A 14,954-nucleotide genomic window follows, 5' to 3' on the forward strand; every position below is an offset into this window, starting at 1 on the left:
GAGCCCCACATCAGGCTCTCTGCTATCAGCATGGAGCCCTCTTCAGATCCTCTGTCCTCCCTCCCCCTGTCCCTGCCCTACTCTCTCTCTCTGTGTCTCTCAAAAATAAACATTAAAAAAAAAAGATTTCAGACTTGTATCAGAAAATTTTTTGCTATATTAGCCACAGAGAAAATCATGATTTTCTCCTTTGCATTTTCAAAATTTCTTCAGTCAGTTCCAAGAGAACTAAAAAAAATTGAATAAATATTATTATAGCTACCTTGACTTGTTTGTTGCAGCAACTGTGATCTTATACCTTCTAAGGTGGTACTGAGATTCCAGAATTATTGCCACTGTGGTATTTCACAATTTCTACCATTATAACTTAAGAGGCTAACCCAGGGGTCAACAAACCAGGGAGTCAGGTGGCCAAATCTGGCCATGAGCCTATTTTTGTAAATACAGTTTTATTGGAGCATGGCCACACCGTTTGTGTACTGTTGTCTATGGCACCACTTAAAAAACCCTGAGTGTTTAATTGAGAAAGTTAAATAAGTAGGAAGCTGCTTCCAAGACAGTTTTCTTAATACTGTGCATGTTTGGGGCTCCTGGGTGGCTCAGTCTGTTAAGTGTCCAAGTACAGCCCAGGTCATGATCTCATGGTTCATGAGTTTGAGCCCCGTGTTGGGCTCTGTGCTGACAGCTTGGAACCTGGAGCCTGCTATGGTTTCTTTGTCTACCTCTCTATGCCCCTCCTCTGCTTGTGCTCTCTCTCTCATTCTCAAAAATAAATAAACATTAAAAAAAAATACTTTGTATGTTTGTCGCGTCAACTGGAGTGGCTCTCAGGCAATACGTACAATTTCTCACCTGTTATGTCATTCACTGAAATGTACACAGAAGAGGAACATCATCTCCTGGTATGAAAGTTGTTTCCTCACTGAAATAATGGCTGAATTTATTGAGTGAAATGACAACTCTTAGGCTGAATCATAATAAATAATAAGTAAAAATAGAAACTAAAAATAAAAAGTTTTATATCAAAAATTTTGTATGGTTCAACCTGACATTTCAAGGGTTTTGTTAGTCATTGATTTAGCAATTTTGTGAAAGCCAGAAGATAACTTTAATTTGGCATTTGTCAGTTTTAAAATAATATTAATTGGAAAACAGCAAGCACCTTCATGATAACTGCTGGCCTCATTTAATTTTGCAAATACATGAGCATTTGGGGCATTGAGATCAACGTCCAACAGTGGAGAGGCAGCTCTGATTAGAAGTTCCCAACCTCTACTTGAAACTTTTTCTAAAGCAATTTTCTGATCCAGCTTCACAGGCGTATCAACTGTGGCAGCTACAGTGGAGAACATTCCTAGTATGTGTTTTTGGGATGCTGGTTACTCAAAGTGTGGACCGTGAACCTATAGCATTGGCACCAACTGAGAGCTGGGTTAGAAGGGTGGAAGTGCAGGCCCTTCCCCAGACCTGCCAGATCAGAATCTGCACTTTCATAAGATCCCCAGCAGGTCTGTGTGTACATTGCTGTCTAAGGTGAGTGATTGAAAGTGTGAGGTCTTGGTCATGTATGGTATTCCCACTTGTTGACACTGGCAATAAGTGTGGCCTGGGAAGAGTTGATGGCTTGAAGTCTTAACCAGAGACTACTACCCCCAATTAATGGTGGATTTGTAACAGTAATAGCTAAAATTCTTTGAGCCCTAATTACTCACCTGGTCTATGACCTTAACATGAAATACTCATTAATTTCTCATGATTACTCTGTGAGGTTGTATTGGTTAGCCCCATGTAACAGATGGGGACATGGAAGGTTTTAAGAGGTAATATGACTAGTAAGTGGTGACATTCAGGTGAGAGCAAGGAGGAAACTGGCTCACAGAGATAAACCTTGAAGGGAGCAAATGTGCCAAACCTTGAAGTGAGAATTCAAATGGATAGTGACATACAATCTTCTTGTCATTGATAGGGGCCACCAAAGCATGGAACATGACCTTGTGGTATAAGAACACATACAGTTCTAGTACCAAATCATGGAAACACCTAATTTATGTTTTGGCAATTTGACTCCAAAGTAAAAGCCTGGAATTTCCACCTCAGTGAGAGAGGAGCCATGCATGTCACCATTTCAAGTTCTCTCTTTCTTGTGCATTGGAAAAACTTCTTTTTTAACGTGACCCAACCTACAAACACAAATAACCCGTACTCATGGGAAATTGGGTAATTCAGCAGTCCGTGATTATAACTAAGGCCCTCACACTGGCATCTGTAGTATCAAATTTGTAGATTCTGAACCACTTTCGCTTTGCTTTAACAGGCTGAAGATGCGAGCCATAAGAGAGAGAGAGATGTTTGAATTCTTTGTGAACAATGGAGTTTTAGGCTGCACCATAGTGAAGACATCACATGGGGCCAGCACGCTCATGTACACGTCTTCTTTCAGTTCTCTACCTTCCACCTCGGTTCTAAAAGCACTTGGTTGTGGAAATCGCAGCTCTATACCTGCCAGCAAGTTAACAGGCCATCCCAGAACCATGGCAACCAGCAAGAGTGAGAGAATGAAAGGTCCCTGAGCACATGTCGTTAAGCACTCCCTGCTTAGCCCCAACCAAGGGCAGGCAGAGGGACACCAGTGCTGAGAAGAAAGGGGGCCGATCCCAAACCCCAAATCTGAAACTCACAGTTGAGTCACTTTAAAGAAAACTTTTCTTTTCTTTTTTTAATTTCTTGGGGCGCCTGGGTGGCTCAGTCGGTAAAGTGGCCAAATTCAGCTCAGGTCATGATCTCGCGGTCCATGAGTTCGAGCCCCGCGTCAGGCTCTGTGCTGACAGCTCGGAGCCTGGAGCCTGTTTCAGATTCTGTGTCTCCCTCTCTCTGACCCTCCCCCATTCATGCTCTGTCTCTCTCTGTCTCAAAAATAAACGTTAAAAAATTAAATAAAATAAAATAATTTCTTTATGTTATTTATTTATTTATTTATTTTTGAAAGAGAAAGAGAGAGAGACAAAGCATGGGTGGGGATGTGAGCAGAAAGAGAGGGACATACAGGGTCTGAAGCATGCTCCAGGCTCTGAGCTGTCAGCACAGAGCCCCACACAGGGCTCGTACTCACAACAGTGAGATCATGATCTGAGCTGAAGTTGGCGCTCCACCAACTAAGTCACCCAGGCACCCTTAAACTTTTCAATAAAAAAATTAATTTTGTGCCTCAATAAAAAATGTAATTTCCCACCAAGGTGGGATTTCACAAGCTCACATGCAAAGGGACCTTGTTTCTTCTCCAATATGCCATAGACTGCCAGGCACCAGGAGCTCAGATAACAAATGCCTTTCATCATCTTGTCTCTGCCATTTAAGAGCTATGTGACCTTGGGTGAGTTAAACTCTCTTTGCTGTTTTCTCACTGATAAAGTGGAGGAGTAGTACCTACCTGTACTGGACATTTATTATGTTTTCTGCATACCCTACAGCTTTTGAACACCCTTCCTATGTTTGGCTAATTTGCCATCCCATGAGTCTTGCCTCCCCATGCAGGATCCAGAAACTGGTTTCTTCAGCCTCCCTTGCAGCTAGGCTCTGCTGTAAGGAAATGGAAATGACCATTGTTCTATAGTAAGGTCACCCTCACAGCTTGGGTTAGAAGTGCTCACCTCTAATAAGATATCTCGGCAAGGCGTGGTTGCAGAACAGCGATGGGAAGGAGGTGTGACAGGTGCAGTTAGCACCAGTGAGGGGAGTGGAGAGGCATTTGTGGGGATCTCAGCCTCCATGCTGTGGCGAAGGCCCAGGGCCATGGTGTAAGCTGAAGGTGGGTTTGGCAGGCTGATTTAGGTGTTGTTTCTGGCTCTTTTAGCCCTGAAACCTTTCACATGGCCCTCCTGGACAGTCTGTGAGGTAACCAAGAGCATTCAGTAAGTGATTTATCTACTTCAGCTGGCTAAAGTGCATTTGGCTGTCTGCAATTAAGTACCACCCAAGGCTGTTGTTGAGGACAATTTATTTAGGTCAAGTACTCATGAGAAAGCATTCTTGTTATTTTGAGATCTTTGATGTCTATCTGATCCATCCACAGGATGTGACAGAATACAGATTCTGAATTTTGTATAATGTTAATGCCATGTGGTGCAGTTTTAAAACATTTCTGCAAACACTTTGACATTGCTTCCATTGAGAGGTAGAGTCTTTGTCCCTCCCTTGAAACTGAGTGACCTTTGTGACTGTTCCTCAAAATGTAGTAGGAGTGACACAGTGTGACTTCTGAAACTAGATTAGCAAAGTTTATGTGGCTTCTACCTGAGTCTTTCTTGGGGATCTCAATCTTTCTGTGGGGTAGCCCAAGCTGTGCACAGAGGCCACATATATGTGTTCTGCTGACAGCGTAAGGTGAGATCTCAGTTAACAGCCAGGACTGACTCCAGACACACAAGGAAGCAGGTGAGCCTCTGAGGTGATGCCTGCGCCCTGTACCACCTCAGAACACTTGTGGGAGAGCTCAGGGGAGAGCAGGGGAGAGTATGTAGTTAACATATGGTGTTATATTAGTTTCAGGTGTACAATATTCAGCAATTCTATACATTACTGTGCTCATCATAAGTGTACTCTGTTATTTTAAATCACTAAGTTTTGGAGGGATTCTATAAGTAACAATAGATGTCTGGTTTTCAGAGTGTGCATTTTTCTATTTGGTCTTCATATCAACCCTGAATGGGAAGTATTATAACTCACTACTTTGAATGTGAGGAAAATGTCTGTGAATGTTGAATGCCTTGCTTTCATCATAAGGCTCTTTGAGATGTGGAGAGATCAGATGCCAGGTAACTGGCTCCCTGGCATAGCACTCTTTATATAAAGTGATGTGGTCAGGCTCCAGAGGAATAGGGGCCACACTCAGCCATGACACCACTGAAAGCGTCATTAGAACATGCTGTTGTGTGCACATGCCTTTTGGACACTTTCCTCATCTCATATTTAGAACAGCCATTAGGTCAATTTTTATGACTGTGTAATGACAAATCACCCACAAACTTGATGGCTTAGAACAATAGTAATTTACTACATTTCATTGTTTCTATGGGTCAGGAATTCCGAAGCAGCCTGGCCTGGTGGTTCTTGGCTTGGGCTCCCTCATGAAGGTATGGTCACATGTTAGCTGGAGCTGCAATCCAATGAAGACTGGAGGATCCACTTCTAGAATGTCTCTCTCCCATGCCTGTCAGTCTGCACAGTGCTGCTCAAGTGTCCTCACTGCATGGTGCCTGACTTTCTCCAGAGCAATCCATCCAAGAGGCCATTATCTTTATGACCTAATATCAGAAGGCACACTCCATCACTTTTGCTGTGTCCTCCTGGTCCAACAGATCATCTCTGAATCAGCGTGGCAGGGACTGCACAAGTGGGAGGATACTGGTGATGATCACTGAGTGGGGCCATCTTTGAGACTGGCCACGAGTCAGTAGTATTACCTCAAGACACAGGTGAGGAAGCGAGAGTTGGGATGGTTAGCACTCAAGGGCTCAAGGCCACAATGGGGGCTGTGCAGCTGAGATCTGTAGCTACTCGTCTCTGCCCTCCAAGCCTGTGTTCCTCCCCATCTACAATGAAAGGTGAACTTATAGTGTATTTTGATGCACTGTTAGTTTTTTCAGGAATTTCTTCAAAATTGGGAAATTCTTCAGAATGTTATCATGGAAAGAAACATGGGACGTGTGGGTTGGTCAAGCTGAACCGGGGGCCTCCCTTTTTCCCTGAATGAATACCTCATTTTGGTGGGGCTGAAATTCTACCTTTTGCCTGGGTGCCCCTTTTTAAAAATATTTTTTTCTTTTCTTAAGCTGATGGGTAATTTAAACATGGGAAGAAATGGATCCTAGCTTTGTGTGTTTTTTTTTCTAATGCAACTCCAAAACTGACTTTATAGAATTTTGCAATGATCAAATAGTCTATTAGGGATAAAATTACGTAAACTCTGATTCAGTAATTTCCCTTTTGGGAATTTATCTTACAGAAATAGAGACAGTGGTATGTCAGGCTATAGGTGTGATGGCGTTGGCCGCAGGCACTTTTGTTACAGACAAACACTGGAAATCACCTGAATGTGCACAGATGGGGGTTGAGTAAAGAAAGGTATGTCTATTCTAAGGAACAATATGCAACTATCACAAAGTGTAAGTTGGAGGGAGAGGTGCCCGTGATGTACTGCAAAGTTTAAAAAAGTTGTAATGATATGTATTGTATGATGCTATTTCTGTAAATAGGAAAGTCCTGTATCTTTGTGTGTATTTGCATTCATCTGGAAAGAATCTGCTTATCAACTGGATGGGGTGGGTGTTGCGATGAGAACAGATCATTAATTTTAGAAGGAAAAAAATACAGAATACATGGTGTAAAGTACAAATCTATACTTTGACTGTTTTATTAAAATGGTGATTAGTAAGTAAGTCTTCCCTAATCTGAGTTTTCCTCTTGGCACTCTGCCCTCTTCTTCAGGTTGAAACAATTCCAGGGGTTCACTTTTTCTGGTGCCTTAAAATGGAGATGCCAAGATTTCCCTGAAGGAAGGCTATAGAAATAACTGTTTCTAGGGGGCCCATAATCACCCATCAACTTGGAAGACAAAATAGGGTGATATTTTTTAAAGGGAGGAAAAGATGATGCCATTAATGTGCAGCCCTTGCTGGTTCAAACTGTTCACTGAAGATTTGCAGCAAATGCTCTGTAGGCTTGGCAGGAGGGAGATCTGTTATTGAGGCCCTCTGCCTGCACTTAGCCCAGCGGCCATTTCTCAGGGAATATTGATCAAAAGTACTCACCTCCACCATCTCAGGAGCATAATGCAGTCCCTGAGTATTCATGGGGGAAAAAAAAAAAGCTTTTCTTTGCCAGGCTATTTTCTGAAGTCAAAAAGATCCTTTCAGGAGCTATAATAGCAAGACCCTTCCCACTTCACACCCTTGGTGAGAGGCACACTCCAATTTTCAGACCCCCAGGACCCCACGTCAAGGTGGAAGCTGACAAGTGTGACCTCTTTATGTAAAATATTCTCTGTCAAACTCAACAAGCATTTTGCTAGAGGGACAGGTGGTACATACAAGTGGAAGATTAAAAATTACAGCTGGACACATAGGGAAAGGGAACTCTTGTCCTGGAGAGAATTTATTCATTTATTCATTTATTCTTTACTTCACCAAATAATGTTTTAAATATAATTTTTGATTACATACACAATGTCCTCCGATATCTGAGGCAGCAATATCTTGGTGTGAATGTAAAAAAAAAAAAAATCTAGTCAGTGTTTTTCTTGTCAGACATAGTTAAAAAGGGAGGATGCTAACTGGGACTTCCTAATTTCTCATTTGTTCTGTAAGAGGCAGAATCTTCCAGACAAATATTTCTTAACACGACAGCTTGTTATAAATTCTCACCCCCTTCACCTTATCCAATTTAATTTAGGATAGTAGAGACTTGGGTATTCAAAGTACTTTTAATTTAAAATGATAGCAACAAAAAAGCAATCTCCAATTCCAGAAAATTCTTTTGAATGACTCAGAAAGAGTATCATTTCAGAGTTCCTGCTGTTTGGGCTGCTGTCATTTGCTAGTTTTGGAGGGCAAGTGTGAGAGCATATTTGGGGCAGGGAGAATGTCACTTTTGTTTAAAATTCCCCTGATTCCCAGGGCTGTCAGCTGGGCTTTCTATGTTGTCTGGGGGTGAAGATGTGGTTTAAGCTGCAATAGGCAGTGGGCAAAGAGACTCTTCAGTTTTGGGAGCAAGTCTCTTTTCATTCTGTTCAAGGGCAGTCTTTGGGGGCAAGTAAGGACACAGATGTGTCTTCACCTTCTTAACTCCTGAAACATAAAACTTTTCTCAGGGAAGAATGAACAGAATATTGTGGCCAAAGCTAAATCACTCTGTGGATCTGTGTGTACAAAGTGAAGGAGGACATCCTGGAATGTGGCATCAGCATGTATAGCCTATTCTTGCTCCTGGTTCTTTGCCACAGTCTGTTTTTCAGGTCTGAAAACATGAGCAATTTTTCTTTCCAGATGTGTATTATCCAAAAAACTTCCAGAATAATAGATAAAGGTCAATAATAGCATCATCTTCTTTGTCCTTTGGGAGAATATTCCAGTAAAACAAGCTCCCCAGTTCTGGAAGACCCTGATCTGTTTGTGCCTGGTCCAAGTGAGAGACAGGTCAGGGTGGCCCCAGGGAAACCTTCAAGGTAACCAGAAGGAGCATGAAAACTACCAACAGTCCATGCACTGGTGAAGTAAAGTGCTGCTGATCGGGGGTGTTGTCACAGAACAGGGCCCAGGAAACGTAGTTTCTCCTTGGAGCTCCACTTTGTAGCTGTGTGAACCCCAGGGAGCCATCTTTGGGCTTCGGGTTCAGTACCTGTAGAAGGAGGTGGTGGGAGTGTGGAGACAGTCCAGCTGATAGTCCTAGGTAGACCAGAAATACAGGGATGAAATTGACGGTGTGTTCCATCTTAATTACCTTATTAGTTTTTTTATTTGAAATGCAATTAAAACCATTTCCATTTATTTCTATAAATAAGAGCAAATGATAATAGTTTCTCTTGACATAAACTGTTTAATAAATCAAAGGAGCCTCAATTTGGTTTCTACACATACACAGATCTAGAACGCTAGCTCAAATGTGTACAGACGTGACCAAATATAAATGTGTGAGTCTTCTTGCTGAGAGATACCCTGTACTGCAGCAAATGTAAAAAAACTCTGGCATGTTTCCTGTAACACTCAGAATATTTTGTTATGGCAAGGGTATACCTTAAAGGTATTCTTTCTTTAAATTCTGGCACCTGGCAAAAATCCTAGAGAGGTTGAGGAGAGCATTACTTGCAGCAATGGTCTTTTTGGAACCACTGGAAGTTGGATTCTTTTTGGAATTCTGCTGAAGGTCTTGCATGATCTGGCCTAACATTTGATGAATAGTTTTTGAAAACGTGGATATACGATGACTGGAACACCCTCCCCACACCCCCCACCTCATCGTTTTGTTATAAATAAGACAATAAACTGCTTTATGAGACTTTCATAACAATATCCTGTGAAATTCAAGGACTATTTCCGGATCTGAAAGGAATCCATAAATCATCCTGGAGGGAACTGGGACCATCTGCAAAGTGGAATCATTAGGAAGGGCAGGACACTACCCTGAGCAATTCCTTGGGAATGTTCACTCCCCTTCTCTCCACTCCAGGGTACACATGCAGGACAGGGAGTAAGGGCTGCCCAAAGCATCAAAAAATGGGGCTGGTCCAAGCCTCTCAATCCAAATCTATCTGCAAGTTGGAATCCTTGAGAGGGTGAGGGGGACTTTAAAAAATAGATGCTGGGGTTCTACCCAGATGTGGTGGATCAGAATCTAGGTGGAGGATGGGAAACATCTTACGAAGCTTCCTGAGGGATTCTGATGCATGACAAGGCTCAAACCACCACTTCTAGGAAGCAAAGCTCTAAAACTCTGCATCAAGCTGCATTCCATGAGGTACCAAGTAGTAAACACATTTGCTACCAGTCCAAGGCTTTAAAAAGCTACATCAATTCAGGATCTTTTTGGCTCCTGGAAAGGCACCTGGACCCTTTTTGAGGTCACCAAGATGTCTCATAAGTAATAGGTAATACCTATTCACTAAATGGACCAAAGAATTAATTTTAGGCAGCTTGACTGTCCAGTATGTTGAAAGTTCCCTGGTGTCCAGAGCACGGGAGTAGCTCAGGACACGGGTAGAGACCACCTGGCCAGGCCTCAGAATGTGATGGTTGAAGGCCTGAAGGCCATCAACAGGGCTTCAGCCATGCCAACAGGAGGCTGGTAATTACATTTTATCTGTCATTTATTCACAAAGACACACCCTCAAAGTTGGCCTCTTGCTCATCAGAGCCAGGGACACCTGACTGACTGAGAGGTCAATTTGACATAAACACATTTGTAAACTTCCCTGGATTGATACTAGTACCATTCTGGATACATAATTACGCTTTGGTTAAAAAAAGATGCTTTTGAGGAACTCTGATAAAAAAGCAAGCCATCTTTTGTCAGATGTCAGGATAAACTTTATTTTCCTAGAAGTGATAATGAAAACAAAAGAAACATATGGCACATAAGTGTTGTGTTTCTACTTTATTAAATCATCACAGTAAATCAGAATTAAAGACAAAAAGAGGGTAAACTGGAGAGTCGAGTGGTGGTCATCAGTGGAGTTGTGTGCTTTTCTGGGTGTAGCACACACGTGTCTGCAAAGGTGGGTTGTACGTAGGGGTCTATACCACCTAGGCATAAACCCAGATGTGGGGCATTGGGCAAATTAAATATGAGATAGCAAAATTAAAATCAAATGACATATTATAACTTAATTTACTATATTTATCAATTTTTTTCTTATTTACATGTACTAAATGTTGTAGACCTGAAACCATAAGAAAACATTCACTTCATGTGTATGTCATACATAGATACTGAGCACAACTAGAACGATGGTTGTTTCATGGTGAACTTCCCTCCTGATGTGGACATTCTCCTTCAGTAGATCTAGACATAACGCACTTACATGTAAGACATCACAGTACGTTTTAAAAGATCCCTCAAACCCCCAGATGACACAAATGTAACAGGAAGTGAAGCGCAGGTGGCCACACCGGGAGGAAGGTCAGGAAGACGTGATTTGCATTGTCTACGGATCCGCATGATCTCTTGTTTGTAAGGCTGAGGGTCTGATCAGTCAGCCCCTCTTATGAAGTCAAGGCTTAAGTCCCGTCCCTCCCTGTGGCTCTTAGCAGCTGCAGGCTTCACTGCATGGAGACCCTGTGACAGTCACCCAAGCTAGACTTCCTCACTATGGTCTACTTAAGATTTAACTATTTTTAAAAAGTCATCATTTTGTTTTTTTAAAGTACAAAAACCTTAGTGAGACTGTGGAACATCAACGTTGCTTTGGACAGAAATCAGTGTGCAGAGAAGTGAGGGGACTGGCCTGGCCCTGCCTGGAAGCCAGCAAATCTTATCCATTTTGGGCTGATTAGGGCCACTTTCACATACAGATGGCTGACCTGCTAATGTGAGGAGTCAGCGTTGTGACTCAGGTGGGTCCCCGCTGGATGAGTGACCCCCCACAATTTTGCTGAAAGGCATTTATTACAAAAGCACAATATTTGCTTTTCTAAGTGAAAAAAAAAAAGGAACTTGATCATTCCAATTTTCCACCCCAAATAACAAAAGCAATTCAAGTCCACGTGATTGTAAGCAAACGTGGTTGCTAGATTCCCTGGTCCCCTCTTCCAGACCAAGGCTGCTGCTGACAACAGTGGGTTCAGATGAAGCTCCAGTCCCCAAGTGGCTGGTTGGAGTCTGGGGTCACAGGGATGTTAAAATCAGTAGGGCTTACAAGAAGTCTAGTTATTTGCTGCCTACAACTGAATTTCCCAATTTGCAGGTTAGGAGGACTGATTCCGGGAGGTAAGATGGAATCCTGGAGCAGAAGTCCACAGGAGTTCAATGTGACTTCCAAGTCCTGACACTTCAACCAAATCTGAGAATTCTGCCACAGGGGTTTCTAGAGCCTGGAAATGACATGTTCTCCCAGAAACTACTTGCCATCAGAGCCTAACTGGGACTCTGGAGCCCAGGAACATGTGATGCCCTTCCCTGCAGGAAGTAGGTCTGGGCACTCGGTAAATATGCAACAAAGCAGACTCAACAAATCTTGAGTCTGAGCCACTGGGGACATCCCAGAAAGCCCAAATTATTATACAGGTGGGGGGTGGTGGGGCAGGAGTGGGAAAGATAAGAATCGTGGCATTTGCCCACACAACAGAAAATGGCAGGACTTCCAGTCACCCTTAACAGTGCCATTAAGCCCCCAGTAAGTGAACCAACTGGACGGGTTTACAGAACAGCCCAAAGTGACTGAGGCTTACTTCTGTTTCTCTCAGGTTCGGGTGATATCCAAGCTGCTTCTGTCTGTGGGCTTGGACCTCATGCTCTACGTAAGGCTTTCTACAAAGCTGAAAAACAAATTCTCTCTAGAATTAGAAGGTCTATCCTTTGAGTAGGAACTTCTCAATCTTTCCCCATTGTCCCAGAAGCAAGTCTGGTTCCTGGGACTTGCTTGTTTCTCCTGCAACGGTCGGGTACTAGCCAAACCAAGCCGATGGCTGATGGACAGAACTGACTGGTCAGTGAAAACAGCCACTCTGATGGAGTGAGGGGGCTCAGAGGACTCCCCAGGAAGGTGACCACAGCCACTGAGGGTAACAAAGTGGGCACAAGAGCAGAGAAGTAGAGAGTCAAGGGAGGTGGGGAAGCACCCTCGCATGGCTGATCCTTCTCTGGGCCTCAGTGGCTGCTGCCCCCAGTTCTGAGTCCCAGGCTTACTCTGGAGCAGGCTGCAGGCCTAGGCGAGAGGCAGAGGGCTGAAGAGGTCTTCTGAACTGACTGATTTTTCTGTCACTGACACCCTCAAACCCCCAGCAAGGATGCTGGGAGAGTGCAGATAGAAGGTTAGGTTTTTCTTTTTTCTTTTTTTTTCTTAAACAGGCTCAACATGCCTTCCTTGGAGCCAAATGTGTAGAAAGCACCCATTGTGCCATGGCTCTGTCTCAGCAGCGGGCAGGAGAGCACAACTGCAGGGCGAAGCTTCTGGAGGCAGAGGGACATCGTAGGGGGTGCCCGTCTCAGTCGAGTGCCCGCACGGGTGCATTCCCTGTGCGTCAACTTAGTGCTATCCTGAGCTGGGCCCTCGAAGCTTCCTGACCTTAAGGAGCTTTCACAGGGATAGGACCCTGTTTCTAGAGTCATCTGAGGACCTCCAGGAGGATGCTTGGGAAAACCTCTCCCCAGTTAGTGGGCATTAGGCACCAGGTGGAAAACACTCAGCGACTCATATAAAATTTCTCCTGGGCAAAAGACCCTAGGGAAAGCCAATTTCCATGATGATGAAATTTTTGAGTAAACCATAAATCCTAACATCAGCACTAGTGAAATCAATGTGGAAAAAATTCCTGTTTGACAGCTATTTTGCTGGCCCTTCTGTGAATCATGCTTGGGTTTATAAATGAGAGGAAACAACTCGGAGTACAGAAACCAGCTACCCCCCACCCCTTCCCCGAACGCCCAGCATCTTCTCCTGCTGTCCCTGCCCTGGCGCAGCCACACCGATGCCCACAAGCATGGGTTTGTCTCTGGTTGTTGGTGACTTTCCCTTTTTCTTGTTTGAAGCCCAAGTTTCGTGAGGTCCTAGAGCAAGATGACACAGCCGAGTGAGAAAGTCCAACCCTCAACATCTTGGGGGGTTCACCTTCAACTTCGGAAGTCCGTCAATGGGAAGATGTGTGGAGGGCATTAGCAGAGCAGTGATGTTTCCTGGAGTCTCTGGGTTTGGGGTTCTGGGGTCGGGAAAGAGGGAAGTCTCATTCATCTCCTCCTTGCCAAAAGGCGCCGCGAGGTAGGCACTAGGGCTGGTGGCCAGGGCCCTGCAAAGAAAGCAGAGAGAGGCTAAGTCACAGTGCCCTTGTGGGCACAGATTCATGAAAAGACTTGTGGCACTCAGAACACATGGAACCACGTTCCCAGAAAGGGGTTCTGATGACCTCCCCATGTCACCAGTGCAGAGATGTTTGCTGAACGAATCAACACGTGAATGCCTTTCCTCCGGGTCTTTGCTGTGGACTTCCCTGCAGCATAAAACGAGCTATGAATCTTTTCAGATTTTACTTGGCCTCACTGTCCAATCCACATGTAAAGAGTGAAGAGAAAAGGCATCTGACTGCAGTAAAACAAAGAGGAGCCAATGAAACAGTAGCATGGCCCAGAGTCAATGAAGAAGCAAGTAAAACTTGATGGACAGCTTTGGGGATCCCTGCCCTAGTTATTATTTATGTGTATTTACATATTGATACTTCACCCGATGAGTTACAACTCGATTATTCCCCAAAGGGTCTGGGGGAGAGGTTAGGACTAGGTTGCTTGTGTGAATGAGTCCAGACAAGCATAGTGCTGTTTAGCACTGGAGGGAAAAGGAGTAAACTCAAAGCCTGTGAATCTGCACCTCTCTTCCCCTCTCCCGGGTGGTTGCGAGCGTGCTCAGAGGAATCCAGGAATGCCTGCTGCAATACCCAGCCACTGTTGCTGCCAAGGCCTGCCCTCCCCTGGGGCAGTTCTTCGAGGGAGAGGATCTTTCATCACCCCTCTTGCCCACTGTAAGCTATTTTTAAGCCCTGTTCTATTATACCCCAAGCTTCCAGGCTTTGAACAAACCTCAGAAGCAGGCTTTCTATCCTCCTCCCGGCATGCTCCACTTCCAGGGGTTTGGTCTTTGAATTTTTTATTATTATTGGCATGGGAGATTAATTTATTTAAGTTGTCTTATTCACAGACAACATCTTTTCTCATTTTCTGACCTTACCTATTGCTTCTAGGAAAAGCCTCTGAAATCAGTGCTCAACAAACATGCATGGACCTGAGAAGATAGCTTTCTCCGGTGTGTTCCCAATGCCAGCACTGGGGGCTTTACCATCCCTCCTCCCTGCTGGTCGCTGTAAGGCTGGGCAGAGACAGGAAATGTCCTGCAGCTCTCTCATGCTAGTCTCATCTTTAAAAACAGGCTACTTTTGACAAAGGCAGCCCAGCTATATTGCCCTCCATGACAGAGATGGCATTGGTAAAAGGTCTCTCCCTGTCCCCTTGGAGCTGGATATGGGGGTGAACAAACCGGATTCAATCCTAGATAACATTCTGTTTTGAAATACCTTCACTTCAAATTGTCTAAGATTTCACATTAGTCACTAGGAACCACTCTACCCAGTATTCTAATCAGATCAATTGGGAGAGAGAAAGAAAAACATAAAAAGCAAGTGAATGAAAGAGATAAAATGATGCTTGAAGATATGCTATTAAGTGAAAGAGCAGTTCTGGATTAGAAAGGAAACACTGAACCC

The 14,954-nt window shown here is 43.9% G+C and overlaps 1 protein-coding gene across 5 annotated transcripts in view; it reads right to left on the reverse strand.

Annotated features, from left to right (window-relative positions):
• Nucleotides 1-10,128: 10,128 nt before the first annotated feature.
• Nucleotides 10,129-14,954, reverse strand: part of RALGAPA2 (Ral GTPase activating protein catalytic subunit alpha 2) — a 322,541-nt gene continuing 317,715 nt past the window's right edge. For all 5 annotated transcript variants that reach the window (XM_042980989.1, XM_042980987.1, XM_042980988.1 and 2 more), the window contains one exon: nt 10,129-13,490. The gene's annotated coding sequence lies outside the window, so the exon portion shown is untranslated. The remainder of the gene's footprint in view (nt 13,491-14,954) is intronic.

This window comes from Panthera tigris, chromosome A3 (genome assembly GCF_018350195.1).
Source record: "Panthera tigris isolate Pti1 chromosome A3, P.tigris_Pti1_mat1.1, whole genome shotgun sequence".
Taxonomy (NCBI): Eukaryota; Metazoa; Chordata; class Mammalia; order Carnivora; family Felidae; genus Panthera; species Panthera tigris.